This window comes from Dermacentor andersoni, unplaced genomic scaffold (assembly GCF_023375885.2).
Source record: "Dermacentor andersoni unplaced genomic scaffold, qqDerAnde1_hic_scaffold ctg00000039.1, whole genome shotgun sequence".
Classification (NCBI taxonomy): domain Eukaryota; kingdom Metazoa; phylum Arthropoda; class Arachnida; order Ixodida; family Ixodidae; genus Dermacentor; species Dermacentor andersoni.
In genome coordinates, this window is record NW_027314752.1 from 13501850 (window position 1) to 13517421 (window position 15572).

Consider the following 15572-nt stretch of genomic DNA (forward strand, 5'->3'; position numbering starts at 1 on the left):
TTCTACAGTAAAGTATAGCGTGCAATATAGACGCTTCAATGTTCGTTTTTTTGTCTCGCAACTATACGTAGTTGGGCGCAATATGGCACAAAATGAGTGCGTACTGGTTAATATTAAGGCATCACGGGGGCCACACAACCGCAAAGGTCTTCAGGTGACGCTCGCCCCATGCGATCGGTTGGTGGCGCAACCCACCACCCTGTTTCAAAGGAGACGCTCATAGCATTCATTCGTCTACTCTGCTCTCTATTTTGCAACTGCCGGTCGCCGGGCGGTTGCGGGAGTTGTTGTGGCGTGTTTGTCTAATCGTGTGGTTTTGTGTTTGGTGTAACGAAATGTGACTTAGTTCGCGAACACAGAAGTGCCAGAAGATAGCTCGTGTCTCTCTGAAAACTCGCCATATGCGTGGCGTGCCAGGCAAATGGGGACCAACGATTTTCATGCCCTGGAGTGCGTTCTCTTTTGTGTCTGGTTGTGGGAAGTTCGCTGGACGTCGCAAAGAAATAATGTGTATTATTAGCGTGCCTCAGCTCGTCCACTACGTAACGGCGTGTAGGCTGGGAGTCGACGCAGCACCGGCAACTTGGAGAGCGCTTTTCGACCGCGTCGTACCATTCAAAAGGTAAGTAATCGTGCTTGCTAACTACACGTGTATTGTGCGTGCTTGTCGTGTATGCACAGAGTGCACGAGCGTAAAATAGAACCAATAGAACTGCTACGGCAACAGTGGAACCCGTGCTGATGCTTGCTGAGCGCTGGCTGTCAGAATTTAGCTAGCAAGTTTATTGTCTTAATGCGAAATTGAAAATCATTATAAGCGTTTTCTTCCGTTGAGAAATATTACGTTCGGAAATAATCGTGTTCATCATGTGCGCCTGTGCGTGCGCTCCCGCTTTTCTGCTTAAGTTGCATAACAACGCTCATCTGCATTTTAACAGATTCTTACTGCAATGACGTTTCCTCGCGTATAAATGCTTCTACGTTGTAAATAATGTGTGCTTACGCGGTTCTGAATTTACGAGCAGTTATAGAAAAAAAAAACGTAAGCAGTCAAAGCTTGCAACAGGTACAGATTACTAAAAATTTTTAAGACAAGATGTGTTGACATAACTTATGCATAACTAAACATGACACGAGACAGTTGCTTAAACTAAGTCATGAAAAAATTGAATTGGTATGTAAACAAAGATTTCTTTGTAATGTGTTGCTGTGTGTGTGTTACAAATTTTACGGTGATGAAGGGGTCCCTCTGTTGCCACCCTTCATTATTGCAAACATTATTTTCGTCACTATTTTTAATTGCTCCTTGAATGTGTTCACACTGTGACAGCGTTAATGTGCCACTGCTATAAATTAACTGCGAACTTTCCGAACTTATTTTGTAGTGGCGAGGCCGTAACCCACACCAGTGTCCACATAATGGAGGAGCCAGCAGAAATGCAGGGAAACCTTGAATGACTGCCATAGCACAGTGTGTAATCTGATTGCTTTGTTCAGGTATGTATAATGTGGATGTGTTCCAAAGAGTAGGACCTCGGTATCATTCGTGAATAAGTTTATCAACATATTACTCAACACAGCTTACTAAGTAGGCTAAGTATTTTTGCAACTTGCTGCTTATTCGTGTTCATAGCTGTTATGCACATATTGTTTTCTATATAAAACTAGATCTAACATGTCCTGATGTTAAGTATTTTTTCTTGCATCAATTGCTTGGCTGCAATTTAAATTTCATTTTTGTTTGACAGAATAGTTCTTGCGGAAACCCACAAGGTGGAGAGAAGTAATTAATAAAGGGAAAATCAGACATCCACCCATTCATTGCAATTGCTACAAAGGAAACCCGTACGGGTTCCTCGAAAGAAAAGCCTCGAAGTTCAAGAAAAATTCGTCATGGTCCGGGACTGGAACCCGGGACCACTGTCTTTCAGGGGCAGCCACTCTACCATCTGAGCTAACCAGGCGGCTAGCAAATGGTAGGGCGAAGTCAAATTTGTCAACAGCTGACAAATCCTGTCTGATTTTCCCTTTATTATTTTTGAAAGAGCGTAGGTTTGGGCATGTTGGCATTCCATAACCTTTAGGTTTTTGGCACACAGAAAGGGGTGAGAGACAGAGTTACGACGCAGACACAGCGCTAACTTCCATCTATTGTTTTATTCTATGAAGCGGTACGCATATATATAGGTAACAGACAACAGCGTACACATGCGCATATGCACTGGTTTCTAATCAAATGAGACAGCAACGAGACATGTGTAATGGAAAGTTAAGATGATATCGAAGATGAAAAAGCGACCATGCATAGCCAAAAAATTTTGTGTAATTGCAAGATTAAAATGCTATCTCCGTCAAGCCACCCTCTGTGACGTTTAAAAAATCGAATTCTTTTTTTTGAAAGATCGATTGAAGGCGTGCTAACACAGATTATTGAAGCGGCGAAGATCGCTAGTTTGGGGAACGCTCGTGTTAGCGCACCTTCATCGATCTTTCAAAAAAAAGAATTTGATTTTTTGAACATGTCACAGAGGGTGGCTTGATGGAGATGGCATTTTAATCTTGCAACTACAAAAGTTTTTTGGCTATGCATGGTCGCCTTTTCGTCTTCGATATCATCTTAACTTTCCATTACACATGTTTTGTTGCTGTCTCATTTGATTAGAAACCAGTGCATATGTGCATGCTTATGCTGTTGTCTGTTACCCATAAATATGTGTACCGCTGTGTCCGTGTCATACCTCTGTCTCTCGTCCCTTTTTGTGCGCTAAAAGCCTAAAAGTTATTATTTTTGCTTAGTACACCGTGTATTTCTCACTTTATTATTGTGGCTTTATTGTTTTGAAACTGTTTCCTATGCTGCAGCTTTTATTTCCATCTTCTTTTCTGTTTATTCTACACGCTTGTGCAGTTTCTGTGCACATAAGAATTCAAAGTGTAGTTGGACAACTATGTTGCATGTCTGAGCACATGGCGTGCTTACCATTGTTTAACATTCATATTTGCAATTATTTATCTCTTGTTCGCAGAATAACTGCCACTGGCAAATACACATTTGATGAGCCTAAACTTTTTGAAATGATACATGAAGGTCATTATTCATTGTGCTGCAGTTACTGCTGTAACATATGGGTAACAGCACAAACATGATCACAAGAAGGGGGACACATACACACAGTGCTGGCTAACAACTGGTTTTATTGGCAAGGATAGCACACCTTATATATGCCAGTGAAGCAAAGGAAACGAAGGGGAAAACCCGTCAAGGGTGATAGCATGCTAACCACGCAAGCACGATACAGCCAACCAAGCGCAACAATATGCAAACAATTATTTTTCTTTGCTGTCTGAAGCCCCGGTAGCCACATACAGAAGGTCAAATTCAGCATCGCAGAGAGCAAGGGAAGGGGTGCTAAAGCACCTGCTACCAAATTTTCTAATGTAGTAGGCTTCTAAACTGATGCGTGCGGTCGTGTCACTGCCCTTTCCTAGAATTGTCTCTTTCAACCAGGCCACCCAATCAGTATACTTGCTAACGTTCGCAACTAAATGTGCATATTTATCATCTAGTTGTTTCCTTTTTTCACTTTTTGAGCGTGTTCCCCTAAACAGTCATTGACACAGCGACCAGTTTCGCCGACGTAAACCATCCCACATGACATGGGGATGCAATACACCACTCCAGTGGAACATTTTACTAACAGCGGTTGGTGGTTCTTCTGGCATCCACGTTTTATGGCGTTACAGATATGTGGACACAACTTTCCCAGCTTAATTGGGGCAGAGCAACAAATTGGAATGCCGTGCCTACTTGCCACCTTCTTAAGATTGTGGGAAAATTTATGGATGTAAGGGACCACCTCTGTCTTACGTGGCTTCCATTGATCCTCAGCCATTGTACTTCCTGATCCTCACTTGAATTTTGGAAGTAGGATTTCAGAAACGGCAGTCAAGACCAAGACGGGGAACCTGAAGCCAAAGGCGACTTGCCTGATTATTAAACGTGGGCTTAATCTGATGTGGGCACGATTTTTGGAGAGCTGATGCCATACACAACACCGCTATACCTCTCTTAATTGTCTTGGAGTGTGCTGAGTCAAAGGGCAGCAACTCCTTCTTAGCTCGTCGGTAGTAGCCCCAGCAAACATGTCCATCACAGAACATGATTTCTAGGTCTAAAAACTGTAAACTTCAAAGGTACGGGAGTTCATGGGTGAAACGCAACCCATGTCTATGTTTGCTAAAAATGGAAAATATTTTGCCTAATGTAGAGGGGTAGGGGAAGGTCGGCTGCTTTTTTAAAAGCACTAACACATTCTCAACATACCTAAAAAATTTTAAAACCGGCATCCATTAAACATCTGTTCCAGTGCATTTTCCACCTTGGCCAGAAAAATGTCAGAAAGAATAGGGGCTCCGCAAGAGCCTATGCAGATGCCATCGCGCTACAGAAATCACTACTCGTCAAATACAGTAAATGTAATTAATTTAGGGAAAATGAGGTATCCACCAAATCATAGCAATTGTTACAAAGGAAACCCATGCGGGTTCCTTAAAGAAAAGCCTCGCAGTTGAAAAATTCGTCCTAGTCCGGGACTCGAACCCAGGACCACTGCCTTTCCAGGGCAGCCACTCTACCAGCTGAGCTAACCCGGTGGCTAGCAGGTAGTAGGGTAGCAGATGTCAATCGTAGCAAATAATTGCTACGATTCAGTGGATGTCTCATTTTCCCATAAATAATTACTTATCTCCACCTTGCGGGTTTCCGCAGAACTATTACCACAATAGAAGTAGAGTTCAAATGAAACTGCAATAATGATAGAAAGTTATGAACGGACAAACCGACAGTGTTCTGGAAGTATACGTCGCCATTATTTTCAATGCAGTCTTTGATACACGCTAGCAGTTGATTCTGCGGAACAGGATGAAACGAGTCCTGCACGTCTGCTGAAAAACCGAAACCAGCATGATAATTTCCCTCTAAAATCTACTACTGCGACTGATTGCTTTAGAAGAAATAGGTCATTCAAAGCTAGCGTCTTGAGCTTCTTAGCAAAAACTGGCTAACACACTTCTGCCACGATCCCTCTTCACTAACAATAGTGCCAAATGGAACTTCGGGCTTTTGTGTCTTGGCTGTGAAAAGCCCCCTCAAACTGTTCCCTCTGCTGTTAGATATGTCCCTGGCAAACTTTTCGAGGTCTAATTGCTTACAAAACTCAACGAACTTGGTTTTTACTTGCACTTCACTTTTCTCTCCAGGGTCAAAGTTCTTATTAGCCGCTACCAAACCTTTTTCATTGTAAATTCTCTTGGGTAAAATAATGAACCCACCCTGTTTGTTAGCTTGCATAAGCATCACGTTGTTACTCTTAAAGAAAGAGATGTCATTCAACAATCTAGTACGGTACGAGTCCGGGGTTTTCGGAGCAAACTTTCGCAGGCAGTCAATACCTTCAAGAAGGCAGCTGTCCCGATTATCATCTTATCCTGAGTGGCCACTTTTCGATTCATTGCAGCGATATCATGCACAGGAACATCAGCTTGGACCCCAAATTTGGATCCTTTCTGCAGATGTTGCATAATCTTCTCTGGTATATGGATGTCCCCCATGACGCTGACATTGCTTCCATCTTGCGTCATTTTCTTGTCTCCTGTACAACAGAGCAACATATTCAATATGCACCTCCACCTGCACTCCATGAGCTGTGCCACTAGGCACTTCAAAGATGCGAGCTTCTTAATCACAAGCCGGTCAGGATGCTCCTTAAATCACAGAAGGTGCAACCTGTCCTGAGCGACTTATTCTGCAAAGTATTTTCACGTGCCCCCACGCTGGTTTCACAGGGCCGAAGGGGGCACTTACTTCGTTATGGACGAGTCATTTCCGGATGGAAAAAGCGAACTGTCTTGACTAGCATGTTGCATGGGCGATGTGACTGAGTAGAAGGTTGATGGTGGAAAAGGAAGGTGCCTTACAACCTTACAATAGGAAGGAAAGACTCTTCACCTTTTGCATCCGGAAAGGACTCGTCCGTAATGAAGTAAGTACCCTCTTCAGCCTTGTGAAACCAGTGTGGGGGCATGTGAAAAGATTTTGCAGAATAAGTCACTCAGAACTGTGACAACAAGTCCAACTTTTTCAGGACTGGTTCCATCTTCTGTGTTTTAAGGACCATCCTGATTGGCTTGCGATTAAGATGCTTGCATCTTGAATGAATTGCTCCGGTGTTCAGGAGGAAAATGACGCAAGATGGAAGCAATGTCGTCATGGGGGACGTCCACATACCAGGGAAGATTATGCATCATCTGCAGAGAGGATCCAAATTTGGGGTCCAAGCTGATGTTCCTGCACATGATCTCACTGCATTGAATTGGAAAGTGGGCACTCAGGAAAAGATGATAATCGGGACCACCGCCATCTCAAAGGTGTTGACTGCCTGCTAAAGCTTGCTCCAAAAACCCCTGACTCGCACCATAGTAGATTGTTGAATGACATATCTTTTTTTAAGAGCAACAACCTGATGCTTATGCAAGCTGACAAAGAGAGTGGGCTCGCCGTATTACCCAAGTGAGAGAGAGAGAAATTTATTTACAGAAAGGCAGAGAGGTCGGCCTGAGCTCTAACTTGCTCTGGCCTGCTACTCTACACTGGGGAAGAGGGACGGGGAGGAAAATGGCTGATGAATGATGATGGTATAAGGAAGAGATGCGTATATACAAATTCAGAGTTGTGGCCTCTCTAAAGCCGTGCGTCCAGCCGGAGAAAAGCTACAGCGGCTCTTGTTACCAGGGATGAGCTGTTTGCATTAGGCCAAGGACCTAAAGGAAACTTGTCCGATAGCGGTCTCTCATGGATCTTTGCAATGGAAGAGACAAGTTGCTGTCGTTCTTGCGCGTAGGCGGGACACACACAAAATATATGTTCAAGCGTTTCTGGCACCTCACAGCATTCACTGTTTGGGCTAGTATCACTGGCACCTATTATATGTCTATAACGGTTGGTGAATGCGACACCAAGGCGAATCCGGTGCACCATGCTCGTGTGGCTTCTTTTGAGCTTGTGAGCCATACGAAATTTCATTTCTTGGTCCCATTTGTGTAATCGCTTGTGTCGTCGATCTGGTTGGGTCCAGTGTTCTAACGTAGAGTTGCGGTTTACGTGACGAAGTAGGACGTTTGTGTCTGTACGTGAGAACGGAATGCGTACTTCACAAGCATTATCTAAAGCAGTTTTCGCTTCAGCTTCTGCCTGTTCGTTTCCAATCAGGCCACAGTGTGAGGGTATCCACTGAAAGGTCACATTGTGGCCATATCTAGTTGCGTGGTGGAGCCGTTCTGTAATTTCTATAACCATGGAATAATACGGGTCCCGTCTGAGGACACAGTCAATCGTTTGAAGAGCTGGCTTGTAATCGCAGAATATCGTCCATGCGTGAGGAGGCTCCTCGGAGAGAAATCGAAGTGCCTCCCGGATAGAAACAAGTTCTGCGGCAGTTGATGTTGAGCTATGGTCTAGTTCTGCGGCAGTTGATGTTGAGCTATGGCCTAGTTTAAACCGCCGAGCAATGATCATATGTGGAATGACGAAGGCTGCAGTGGAGGCATATGGTGTGACAGAGCCATCGGTATACACGTGTGCAGTATCTCCGTACTTTGCAGAAATGTGCCACAGGGTGAGTTGCCTGAGGCCAATAGATGCAACGAATATGACTTTTTAGTAATTCCAGGTATCTGCAATGTAACGACAGGTTTAGGCAGAACCCACAGGGGTATTCTTGGAATACAGGCGGGAGAAAATCTCGATTGCAAAACGCATTGATGGCGCGATATAGTCCTTGAAAAGCTGGAACCTGGGTGGGTGGTAGGGAGCGATGACGGAGCATGGCGCCTGTGTCGGGTCAACACGCGAAGTTACATTCGAAGAGGCTCTCAGAGCAAGTATACCCCAATATGACAAGTAAGAGCTTCTGCTATTGTTCTATTGGTTGACGTGCATCGTGGGAGGCCTAAACATGTGTGCAATGCTTGAGCTTGAATGTTCTCCAGCGCGCGCACACAGCTAAGTCTCATGCTTGAGAGCGCCGGAATACTGTACCGTATATACCCTACGAATAGTGCTTGGTACGATTGGAGTAATGACGACTCCGAGGGGCCCCATCTTGTTCCTGCAATGACGCAAAGGACGTGTACAAAACTCTTCAGCTTTGACTTCAGTGCGGCGACGTGTCTTGACCAAGATAATCCCCGGTATATGACTACACCAAAGAATCTGTGGTGTGTAACCGTAGGTATCGCTACTCCGTTAATGATTATCGGATACCTGGTCATTTGTTTTCGCGTGAATGTAATCACGGAACATTTTTCTGTTGAGAGTTGGAGGCCTTGACGCCGCAGATACTTAGCTGTAATTGTCACTACACGTTGAAGCCTAGCACGCATTTGGGGACAGGTGGCTCCAGATGTCCATATGCACATGTCCGCATATGCGCTAATCTTCACCGTGCTAGGAAGTTCGGATGCAAGGCCAATCAATGCAACATTGAAAAGAGTTGGACTGAGAACTCCTCCTTGTGGAACACCTCGATGTATATGGTACTGTCCGGTGTCGCCATCACTTGTCGACATATACACCGTGCGCCCACTGTGGCCCACATTCCATGCATATAGCCGGCCACCGACGTCTAAATCTTCCAGTGCATCAAGGATTGCATAATGGAGTACATTGTCGTATGCACCCTTAATATCCAGAAAAACAGCTCCAACTAACCGACGGCGACTTCTTTCTTGTTCAACAGTGGAGACCAAGTCGATAACACCGTCAATGGAAGAACGGCCTCTTCTAAATCCATGCATAAAATCAGGAAAGCAATTATTTTTCTCTAGAAATCATTCCAGCCTTGACAAGACCATTCTTTCCATTACTTTGTCGACGCAACTGGCTAAGGCGATCGCTCTGTAGGAGGAGAGCTCGTTAGGGTATTTCCCCGGTTTAAGCAGGCCTACAATGCAACTGCATTTCCAAGAATCTGGAACATTTCCTGTCTCCCATGTCATATTATAATAAGATAGAAGAAGACGTCATGATTCGATGCCAAGATGAGTCATTTCGGCACCAGGACCAGACGGAATCACATACGTTACCCAAGGGAATTTACAATTAAAAATTTTTGGTAGCGGCTAATAAGAACTGTGTCCCTGGAGAGAAAAGTGAAGTGCGAAGAAAAATTAAGTTCGTTGAGTTTTGTAAGCAATTATACCTTCGAAAGTTTGCCAGGGACATATCTAACAGCAGAGGGAACAGTTTGAGGGGGGTTTTGACAGCCAAGACACATAAGCCCAAAGTTCCGTAACAGGTATCGTGGCAGAAGTGTTAGCCAGTTTTTGCTAAAGAAGCTCAAGGCGCTAGCCTTAAACGACCCATTACTTTTAAAGAAATCAGTCGCAGTAGTACAGTTTTTCGGGCGGAATGATCATTTTGGTTTCGGTTTTTCGGAAGACGTGCAGGAGTTGTTTAATTCTGTTCCACAGAATCAACTGCTAGCATGTGTCAAAGAGTGCATAGAAGATAACGGCGACGCATCCTTCCAGAACACCGTTGGTTTGGCCGTTCATAATTTTCTATCTTTATTGCAGTTTTATTTGAACTCGACTTTTATTGTATTTGAGAAGCAGCTGTTTTTGCAGTGTGATGGCATCTGCATAGGGTCTTGCGTAGCCCCTAATCTTTGTGACATTTTTCAGGTAAAGGTGGACAACACACTGGAATAAGTGTTTAATGGGGGGCCAGTTTTAAACATTTTTGGGCATGTTGACACTTATTTGGTGCTTTTATAAACAGCAGCCCACCTTCACCTACCCTCTACAGTAGGCAAAGTGTTACCTATATTTAGCGAACATGGACGTGAGTTGCCTTTCACCCTTGAACTTCTGAACCTTTCAATTTTAGTTTTTATACCTAAAAATTACGTTCAGTGATGGACATGTTGGCTGGCCCTCCAACCCACGAGCTAAGGAATTGCTGCCCTTTCATTCGGCACACTCCAAGACAATTAAGAGAAGTATACAGGTGTTGCATATGGAATAGGCTCTCCAAAAATCGTGCTCACATCAGATTAAGCTCAGTTTTCATAATAAGGTAAGCCGTCTTTTAGCTGCAGGGTTCCCCACCTCGGTCTTGACTGCCATTTCAGAAGTCCTCCTTGAAAAGTTCAAGTGTGGATGTGGAAGTGCAATGGTTGAGGATCAATTGAAGGCACCTAAGACAGAGGTGGTCCCTTACATCCACAAACTTTCACACAATCTTAAGGTGGCAAGAAGGCACGGTGTGCCAATTTGTTTCTATGCCCGAAATGAGCTGGGAAAGTTGTGTCAACGTATATGTAATGCCAGAAAACGTGGATGCCAGAAGAACCACCAACCGCCGTTAGTAAAATGTTCCACTGGAGTGGTGTATTGCATCCCCATGTCATGTGGGATGTTTTCTGTCCGTGAAATTGCTCGCTGTATCAATGACCGTTCAGGGGAACACCCTCAAAAACTGAAAAAAAAGACACTAGATGAGAAATATGCACATTTAGTTGCGCACGTGAGCAAGTATACGGATTGTGTGGCCCAGTTGAAAGTCACGACGATTCTAGGAAAGAGCTGTGACAAGACTGCGCGCATCAGTTTAAAAGCCTTGCACATTAGAAAATTCGGTAGCAACTGTTTTAGCACCCCTCACTTTGCTCTCTTTGAAGCTGAATCTGATCTGGGTGCGACTATCGGGGCTTCAAATTGCAAAGGAAAAGAAAAATAATTGTTTGCGCTTTGTTGTGTTTGGTTGGCTTCATTGCGCTTGTGAATTTGGCATGCTGTCACCCTTGACATGATTTTCCCTTTCATTTCCCTTGCTTCACTCTGGCATATACAGGGTGTCCCACATAACGTGAGCCAAGAATTTAAAAATGAAAGGCACGTGTGAAGGGAATTGAACGAAACCCATACTATTCGTAATAGCCTATAGTAACTCAGACATTTTTTTGTTTTCCCCATAACTTGCTCATTAAATAAGTTTAATTACAGAACTTTTAGTTATTGGCTGAGGACACCAAATATGGTACGCAGATTTGTAGAGCACCTTCAGAAACCACCGATCGAGTTCTTTCCTTTACTAAATGTCTCATGTAGTCCTTTTTTCCAGGTTGCAAAGAAAGCCCATGAAATATGAAGAAGGCCACGTGATGGAGCATAGTGGTATTGTGCTGCTCTCAAGCGTGTGTTCAGTGAACAAGGTTGGCTGCATCGTGACTGGTGACGAGAAAGTGGCAGGGCATTCTTTATCTCATTGGCAGCGCTCCGCCTGCAGCATGCATTTTCGCCATCATCCGTCGGGAGCCGACCTTGTTCACCGAAGGCACGCTTGAGAGGAGCACAATACCACTGCACAAGCACTCTGTCACGTGCCTTGTTTCATATTTCGCGGACTTTCTTTGCAACTCAGAAGAAATGACTATGTGAGACGTATCGTAAAGCAAACAACTCGATCGGTGGTTTCTGAACGGGCTCTACAAATCTGTGTGCCACACTTGGGGTCCTCAGCCAATAATTAGAGTTGGGTAAGTAAATGTAATTAATTGAGTTATGGGGAAAACAAAGGATTGTAGGAGTTACTATAGGCTATTGCGAATAGAATGCATTCTGTTCAGTTCGATTCGAACGTGCCTGTCATTTTTAAAAAAATTCTTGGCTCAAGTTATGTCAGACACCCTACAAGGTGTGCTATCCTTGCCAATAAAATCAGTTGTTTGTCAGCACTGTGTGTGCGTGTCTGCCTTCTTGTGGTCTGTTTGTGCTGCTACCCATATGTTTCGAGATGAACTAACTCTCCCAAAAGGAAGTATTGATGACGTTACTGCTGTACTGAGGTGTTTTCTAGTAAGTTTTTTTTCTCTCCCATTAAAAAAAAATTTTGCAAGCTATGCCCATCCATGCAAATAGGCATTGTAGCAGTTAAGAGTCAACGTCCAGTTACATTATTTTTCACTTTAAGTAAACACAGTATAGATCACATAGTTAGCTGATAGATCCGTGTATTGATGCTCAATCATTAAAGAACACTATTTCATACATAGTGCTAAATTGTCTGGTTGCTTTTGCTGTAGCATTTGCTCGTTGTTGCTCATCAAATGAATTTAATTTCAACTGCACCACATAGAACATCAACCAACAAGCCCTAATTCAACAGCTGTCATGAATAATTTCTAATACTTTGGGTCCCTTTTCATGTGTTCTGTTTCACACTATGTATTTGGTCAGCACAGTGGGCATTCTTATATTCAATCTGCTTGGTGCTGTTGAGGTCAGAATATCTTCAACCAGCAAGTCTAAATTATAATGCTATCAATAAAACTTCAATTACTGGGCAGATGAAAGCATTTTATCTCATTCTAAAAGTATCTTTGTTGTAACCACCAGTGTCTAGAGCAAGCATCATATGCACAGCAACTCATAATAAGTTTTTAAGTTGGATGGGCGAGTATCTATAGCTAAGTATACCTGTGCATGTACTTTCTACGTATTAGCTAGTGTTTTAGCCGCACGAAACAGCCTAGGTTGTGTTTGCTGAAATCAAATTTATGGTTGATGCACCAGCTTTTTTTTGTTGTGCACTTACACTTCTGTGGTCTCTTAAGCACTGTAGTCGTGTGACAGCTGAAGTATTGCAGTAGTGTCGAAGTTAGCGTGCTACACTATGCCGACACATACCTATCACCGTATTCGTGCATTTTCCGAGAACCAGCTGTGTTCACTAGGCGAAATTTGTAGTGTCCTTATGAGTTTGCCATTCAGTTCATGTAACTTTTCAGGACAGAATTTGCACAGGGAGGGAAGGGAGACCATACAACATGACTGCTGCTAACAACTGTCTCTTTAGTTTCATGGAAGGATTAAAAATAACAATATCACTGGATATGTGCTTATATTGTGCACAAGTTCTTTCAGAGGGAAGATGTAAGTTGTGATATAAAGGCATTAAACCACGATAAACAGTATTTGCATAAAACAAAAAGTAAATATGTGCAGAATAATTTCTATCCCTTGTCATCTAGAAAGGACGATTTCTTGCATTGACAATGAGGGCTGGCTAACACGTCTTATTTATGTGGTACGCCTCACTGATTTCTCTCGGCAACTCTTCACCATGGGTGAGAACAGATGAACGATCTTAACTTAGCCTGAGGCACTATCGCAGCAATGCACGGTCAAGTTGGACAAGCATACTAGTGATTTCTTTGGCACACATTTGGCACATTTAGCTATGGCCAGTCTGCCCTGTGTACATTTGACCACATGTGAAAGGAATACAGTACACTGCCTCTCACACACACTAGACAAACTTGCTTTAACCAAGCAAACCTCGTTTGCCTGCTCGCCTTTCTCAATTCACTTGTGGACTGTTGTGCATGTGTATACATATGTGTATCCCTAGCAAGCAGTCTACAAGCGAATTGAGAAAGGCACCCAGGCTAGGGAGGCTTGCTTAGTTAAAGATACCACCAAATTTGTCTTGTGTCCGTTAGCAGTTGTGTAGCCTATTCCTTTGATCATCTGTATATGTGGTCAAATGTACATTGGGCAGACTGGCTGGTGCCTCAACATGCACCCAGGAGAGCACCATATGTCCCACATGACAATGCATTGACATGACTGGTGCTATGCATCAGATTTAGATTGTTCATCTGTTTCGTTCACCTCTGGTAACTGAATGACCAACAATAACAGTAAGCAATATCACTTAAATACTGGGACGTGTCAGTCCGCTCTCATTATGATTGCGTGAAAAAGAGGAACACTCTCTAAATGACACAGAATAGCAATCACTCTGTGCTTTCTAATTCTACTTGTTATGCAACATTTGCCCTCATTCTAAAAGAACGTTTGTGCAGTACAAGTGCACATGCAGTGCAAATATTTTCTGTATTCCTTTCCATAAAATAAACATTTAAACATTGAATTGGTAGCTTTTGTGCCCTGTGGTCTCTCTTCTGTCCCTTGTGTTGTACGCAAAAGTTAAACATGAACATGCACCAACTTTCTCAGTTACTCTTCAGTCAGTGTTGATACTGAATGTTTCCAGCCAGAACATTCTTACCATTTACGTCACATCCAGTCAATATAGTACCACTCTGGCTTTTCATAAAGCATGCTAATATGTACTTCTGCATTTATAGTTTATGTAATGATAGCCTAACAGCACAAGCCAAAAGTTGTAGAGATACAAGCTGTCTAATTGCTCAGAGGGTGATCAGAGGCGGATACTAAGAGAGCTCTTCTGATTGGTTGTTACAACCTGTACCACACAGTAACTTTCTCTTGAGCGACTTCGTCTTTGCTAAATGCCATGCTGTTGTAGTGCAACAAACTGCAAAAAGAAAGATAGAAAAGGACAGAAAGAAGGGAAAGAAAGAAGGCACTACACTCACAACTGTTTATTAGGCACAAAACTTGCTACATATATATTGCGCACACTCTTGACATCGGGGGCAGCAAAAAGAGCAAGTGACAGGTCATGTTGTTTGTGTAAAACCCAACAATTACATTTCCACATCATATAAAACACATATTTGACTAACACATGCTTGACCACTGATCTGAATATGATATGCCTCTAGTAGTTCCCGCGCGGTTTTATCTCTTCTCTTACCTAGGATTCTCACCTCAGAAAAACGTGGCTTACAGGAGCACGATTTGCAATGTGCAGAGAGATGGGTGTTCATATCCTTTTTTAAATTGTTTTTGTTGCCTCATTCGGTCATTCACACAATGGCCAATCTGCCCGACATAGGTTTTCCCATAACTTAACGGTGTCTGGTAAACCACGTGGACCGCTTTTCCACATAGATTTTCTGTCTAGATTCAAGCATCATGTCCAGCAGCTTTTAAATGCCAGATTTCCTCATTCGGTCATCACCTAGTGGCAGAAACCTCGCTGCAGCAACTCAAATGTAACAATAATCCAAAGGGGAGTGAGGGAAGTAAGCACGATTCCCAAAGAAAGGCTCAGGTGGCACCTTATTACCACAGGGTGAGCCACAGCCTCAAGGCGGCGAACAGGTATGAGGTACCTGTTGTTTTCTTCCTCGAACAAGCTGTCTTGCTTATGTCCCCGAATCATAGAATGTGCAGTGCAAATGTACGAAGTCAAACATGCAAAGTGCTACGTGGAAAAGTGTTCCACTGCTGTGGTTTACCAGATACATGTACCGCTAAGTTACAAGAAAACCTACATCGGGCAGACTGGCCGTTGTGTGAACGACTGAATGAGGGAACATGCAAACAATTTAAAAACGCATATGAATGCCCATTTTTCTGCGTATTGTATACCGTGCTGCTGTACTGTAAGCCAAGTTTTTCTGTGGTGAGAATCCTAGGTATGAGTAGCGATAATACTGCGCAGGAACTGCTAGAGGCATGTCACATTCGTATAACTGGTCAAGCGTGTGTTAGTCAAACATCTGTTTTGTTATATGATGCAAAAAGAAATTGCTGGGTTTGACGCAAACAAGATGACCTGACACTTGCTCTTTTTT